General features: G+C 40.4%; 1 long non-coding RNA gene across 1 annotated transcript; it reads right to left on the bottom strand.

The window, feature by feature from the left end:
* Positions 1–1,293: 1,293 nt before the first annotated feature.
* LOC137176065 (uncharacterized) lies at positions 1,294–2,174 on the bottom strand. Its single transcript, XR_010925792.1, has 2 exons — positions 1,895–2,174; positions 1,294–1,802 (listed from the first exon to the last, which is right to left on the bottom strand). It is a non-coding gene; the product is annotated as an uncharacterized lncRNA (long non-coding RNA).
* Between the last annotated feature and the right edge of the window lie 3,964 nt (positions 2,175–6,138).

Here is a 6,138-nt window from a genome sequence, read left to right as displayed (position 1 = left end):
TCAGCTGCAGATAATTATCATCCTCTGGACAGGAAGATCCAACCCCAGCTGCTTAATTGTTAGCTTCAGCTCGCCCTTTGCTTCCCCCTCATCACTGCTGCTGTTACACAGGAAAACACTCGGAGGGAAACTTGGATTTACGGAGGCTGGAAGGTAAAGAGGCCGAACAAGACATGCAAATCTCTGTTTCCTAAATGCAACGTTCAACTTCATCAGCGTCTTAACAGCTTATTTTAGACTGTAAACATCAAACATCAGTGATTTTTAATTAAACACAGACTCCTAACGGCAATATTAAAGGTTTCTATCACAAGTAGCAACATTTTTAAGAGTGGGTGAGGATTCATAAGCTCTGCCAATATGATGCACATTCCTGCTGAAGGTTGCACGCTCCTCTGCTGATCGACAGTTGCCCTCGGTAACGTAGCAACACGTCACCAAAGACCTCCAGCTATTAAACGTGGATGTAAATAATGCCTGATTTGAAATAATCAGAAAACTGAGTCTGCAAGTGTTTTAAAAGGAGAGAAAATGTATTCAACATGTTTGTTAGACCTGAAGGATACACATAATCAACACTGACGTGGATAAAACTGTTTGTGTTTTCAGGAAAACTCCACAGGGCACCATTAAGAGCTTTGGGAGCACATGTTTGTCAGGGTTTTTATATTTCGTGTGTTTCCAGGCAGACTTTATGGCCTGATGACGTTACTTGATGAAAGGCCAGAGTATTTATCCTCTGGAGACCATGAATGCAGCAAATTTCAAAGAATTCTGTCGAGGCGTCTCACTCTGCACAACAATCTTTGGCATCCTTAACCTTTCGACCCCTTTCAAGGACGCTATTTCAAAACTAAATTCCTACCATTCATATGTGAAACCAAGACGCACAGACTTCAGACACACACTGTAAAACCCAGCAGAACCTTCCCTTTACAAAGATGTGTGTTTCTCTGTGATAAGCATCAGGTTTAGTCAATCTTTTTACAGCTATATAGTTTATATTTTGTTGGTTTGGCTCTATCAGTACGTTTAGACGTTACCAAGGCCTCGAATGTCCCATCAACATGGACAATCTCCTCTATCTGTTCACAGATGGATATTTGAGCTGAATCGAAAAGTTCTGTATGTAAAGAAAAAAAAATTACAAAACATCAATTTACATTTTTGTTTTTTTCCCCATAAAAAGTCTCCTAGATGATGTTTAGTACTACTCACATGCAAAATGATGGAATGTCTGAACTTGACTCTACCATGAGCGTCTAAATGAAGTAGGCTGAGCAGATAAATTGATTGATATTTAGATTCTTTATTGTCCTTCAAGGAAGTTTGTTGCCACAGTCTGTACAGAGCCTCACATGAATGCATAGATACATGAAATAATAAAAATAATAATCCGCCAATTATTTCCTCAATTAATCAATTTATTGTTTACTCTATGAAACGTCAAAAAGAAACAAACACAAAGTGATGTCCTTGAATTGCTCATTTTATCCAACAAACGGTCCAAAAACAAAAAAATATTTCATTTACTTTCAGATTTGAGAAGCTGGAACCAGCAAATATTTGGCTTTTTTTCTTGAAAAATGACTGAAACGATTATCGCTGCTGACTGATTTTCTTTCTATTGACTATTTGATTAACTGACTAATTATTGCATCCTTGAAATTAAATCCACACAAATTATTATCAGTGTAAGGCTTCCTGTAGAAGTTCTAAAACAAACTTCTGAGGGAGAGATGTTGAAAGACGCTCGGACGTCTCGGTGTGGAGGTGAAACTCGGGTTCAGATGGTGACCGAGCTGTTGGAGAGAGAGGACAGAGGGCTCCGGTTTCAGCTCGTATCCTGCTGGAGACCACAGCGAGGACACGAGGAAGGAGGTGAAAGACAAACCTGAGACAGAGGACGTCTGAGAGTCGGAGAGCAGAGAAGAAGACGGGGACGAGTTGTTTCCTCTGCTCGGTGACCTCTGCGGCGCAGCCACTTGATGCAGAGAGATCCGTTCGATACGTTATCTCTGAACCACTTGATGAACTGTAATCAGGATACGGAGGATATTTGTGGAGCAATCAGTCGTTCTGCTCCGACTGTTTCCTCCCTTAAAGACCTTGGACTTGATGTACTGAACCTCCACATGCTGCATGATGATTTTACATTTCCACATGTGAAGATCGAGGTCACAGTAAATAACATGTTTGCAGCCTGGTACAAAAAATGGTTTTGTTCTCTGTAGCTAATTTCCTCTTTCATGACAACTGTACGGGGGGTGAATTTTTTTATTACTCACTAGTTTAAATTTTATTAAGCCATGAAGTTCTGCATAATGAAGGACATGGCTGCTTTGAGTGACAGGTCCACCAGCCACTAGGTGGCTTGTTTCAGCCATTCGACCCGCCTCTTTACCCATTTTTGATTGGCTGGGAGTTGGGCAGCGTCAGGCACTGCCAAGATGGTGACGGCCGGAGCGGCTCTCATCACGGTAACTACGTCCATATTTTGATACAGACTATGGTTAAATCTGATGTTTTGTTGACCCATCCGTCTCGTCTTGTTGTCTTATGTATAATTTGATCTTTGTCTGGAAAAGTTTGGGTTCAAAGTTGATTTTTGATCTTGGAAATAGTTGTTGGAAAATCAACCTCAGCACAAAGTTAGTTTGAGCAGCTGCTCTGGAGTGTTTTAGACATCCGTCAGTTGTCTATCTGATGTAAAGCAACACTACAGTCTCCTAGAAATTATGCTTATATGTTACTAAACCGTTTCCCCGATTATGTCGCATCGTCAAACGTAATTGCTAAGCAGCTATAATCAATATTTCTATAACTGCACTGTATTCACTGTCAGTGTGTAACGTGTTGGTTGTGGCTCTTAGTGATGAACCTACAGAGACTCTGCAGCTCCTCTCCGCTTTACGGAGCTTTATAGTGAGTTTCAGCTCATTGTTTATCTGTCCGGCTGCAACTTTACTGTTCTGGTTCACTCTCAGCGTCTCATAGCGTCGTTTTCAGAGAAAAAAGCTGCTGTACACTACCTGCTCAGCACCAAACAGCAAACAGACACAGTTAGCTGTAGACTAGCTGGTGAACATAGTGGAGCACTTAGCAGCTAAAGAGCCAGATATTTCTCCTGCTCTTTGGCCGCCACTTTTATATCATCATTGCTCAACAACCAGAACATCAGCAGACTATTGGATAATATTTGCTTGCGTTGCACAATACAATTCTTAAAACTCTAACAATATCAGATATTTGAACATTTCCAAGACTTCACAGTTAAAGGTCAAGGATGTAAAGTGTCTGTCAGGTGCAGAAACCAGAAACCTGCTGATCTAAGCAGGAGTGTTAACTTGCACAAAATTTTAGTTACAAACACACACACTGACCAAAAATTTCCATCATGTGTTAGTCAATCGTCAATTTTCATTGAGTCTTTGCAGAGAATTACTTTAGAGGTCGGTTTGGGTGGAGTGTGTCTCGGGCATACTGTGGTGAAACCTTTAATAATGTGACAAAAGAAGCCACATTTGTCAGATGTTAAATGTTATTTAAACAAAAGCATCCATCTGTATAAAATTAAGACTAAACTTGGCAAAATTATGATGTAAATCAATAAGAATCTGATCAATTAATAAGACAAAGAAACAACAAGAACGAGAATTTGACAAGATTTTCAGTGCCAACTTCCAGAACATGACAGTCTGATCCCCTGAACATGTTTCAGTTGGCACAAAAAACAAAACATTCACAATATAACAAATATCTTTATGAGTTTAAACTTCAGCTCTCACATCAACAGATCATCCTTTGTGTTGGGTGAAGGTTAAATGTGTAAGCAGGTATGTTTGGAATTTAATTAAAGATTTTTTCCATCTGAAAGAATGGAACAAAATGTCGCTCCAGCCTGCGTTCAACAGTGAAGACAGAACAAACCTGCCTCAACTGTTCTGCAGTTTATTGATTTGTTTCGAGGCTCCACAGAAAAGAGTTTGTCTTATCTTTCGGTACAGCTGCTCCTCGTACAACTCAGCATGTCCTTCTTTACATACATCAGCCCACAGTATGAACTCATCCACTCTGTCTCCCACTCTTTCACATACACATACCTGAGCACGCAATGCCCTTGAGAGAACAAAGCACACACAAAACACACACGTGGATCTTGTTCATACCAAACAAAAAGCTGGATAAAGACTCACAGGGAGCACAGAGGAGCTGATGCTGCAGCCTTCAGGAGTTATCAGGTTCAATCTTTTTACTTTCCCGCTGTGCTCTGGTTGGTTGCTAGGGGTGTTCTGGACTTGAATACAACTGCTAAAGTACTACATCAACATATCTGCTCTTTAAATCACTTGTCCTGTGTTCTTTGTTTGAGAAAAACAGAGAAAGCCCCTTAGTTTTACAGTATTTTGATTGAATATCATTCCATCATCCCCTTACGTAGCTGGAGTCCTTATTTCCATATAGCAAATAAAATCTTTGCATAAAGTGATAACGTGTCGTTGTGTCACAGTCAGAGCAGACGGTCACACCGAGCCTGATTGCATCCCGTTACACAAGAGATAACAACCCACATTAGCTTCCCTGCTAAAGTGTCCTTCTTATCTAACTTACAAACATGAACACACATCTCAACCCGCAGCTTGTTGAATGAGCCACCAAACAAGGTGTACCACTAACATCAGTTAGCTCATTAGCTGCTCAGCTGCAGCACATTAAACATCAGGTAAACATACCTGCAAATGTTCACTTCAGACCTGTTAGATGCTGGTTTGGTCGTTGCTCTTCAGAATCCCTGTTAGCGTCACGCTGTCTGTCTATGACTCGTAGCTACAGCAGCTCTTTTATTTTGTATCTGTTCATACGGTGAAACACCGGCAGCCTGCCAGCTGCTGTCAATCAAACACAGACACCGACACTCCCTCCTACCGGCTGAGACAAAAAGCAGCATTTCTGATATTTGTCTTCATTCTAATAATACAAAACTATTAACAAATCATGTAAAAAACATGTTAATATTATTTTCCAATATTTTTGCAAAGAGGAATGATTAGATGTGATTTCAGGTGGTCTTTAAAGAAAAACTAGAGTCTATTTGTTACCAGCTCATATCTTAAGATTCTTCAAATTAAATATAATTTTTGTATTGATGATGATGATGATGATGATGATGGAGCCTCCAGTCAGCAAAGGTGTGTATTCACACACATACATCACTGATAAATTCAAAAACACACATGAACAAAACAAGTTGTTGGTTTGGTCCTTGTGGCTGATAAAAAGATGAATCAAGTTCCCAAACTGACTGATTATACCTTCAACAACGCTGGACTGAAACAAATGATATAAAAGTGTATGAGTGTGTGTGTGTGTGAGTGTGTGTGTGTGCAGGTTGGGGGGTACAGGAGAAGACAAATCATAAAACTTCCAGAAAATAGATCTCCAGTCATCATCGATCATCGAGCGTCGCCGCTGTCAGAGCGTTCTGGAACTGAGATGGAGCTGCTGATGTTTGCTGGTCTGCAGGAGAAAACTCAGAGATGTACTGTACACTGTATATACAGTATATGTACTGTATATACATGTGAATATATGTATATGCAGTACATATACTGTATATACAGGTTGTAGCGGTCCGTCAAGTCTCCCATCTGAAAAGCTCTGGGGTTATTTTGCTGAAATCTAACAAATTTGCACCTTTAACATTTAAATGGAACCATTACTAACGTTTTGAGTGTTTTGCGTTTTGATTATGATTTTATTTTAACCTGTTTTCTCTTTTTTTCTCTGAATTCTGACCTCAGCTCATCAATGCTTCTCTTGTATCTTCATGATGGGATCCTGGGGCTGTTTTGTAGTCTCTCTGTTCTGTGGCGTGTTTTCAGTCCCGTGTGGAAACCACAAATATGTGTGTTTCATGTGTTCATCACCTCAGTGCAGCCTGGAGTGCTTTTCCTCTCAGCAGAAGTGGAATCATTATTACCTCGCAGCCCTCGGCGTCACCTTCCTTCCCTCTGTGACAGAGTCTGTAACCTCAACATGACTGCTAAAGTGTGCATTTGTTTCGTCACATGGGATGAGGTTACTGCAGCAGTAGCCACTCATTTCAGACAGATGATATGAGCTGGTAATGAACCCGGT

This window comes from Thunnus thynnus, chromosome 23 (assembly GCF_963924715.1).
Source record: "Thunnus thynnus chromosome 23, fThuThy2.1, whole genome shotgun sequence".
In the NCBI taxonomy this organism is placed as follows: domain Eukaryota; kingdom Metazoa; phylum Chordata; class Actinopteri; order Scombriformes; family Scombridae; genus Thunnus; species Thunnus thynnus.
This window is presented reverse-complemented; position numbering and strand designations above follow the sequence as displayed.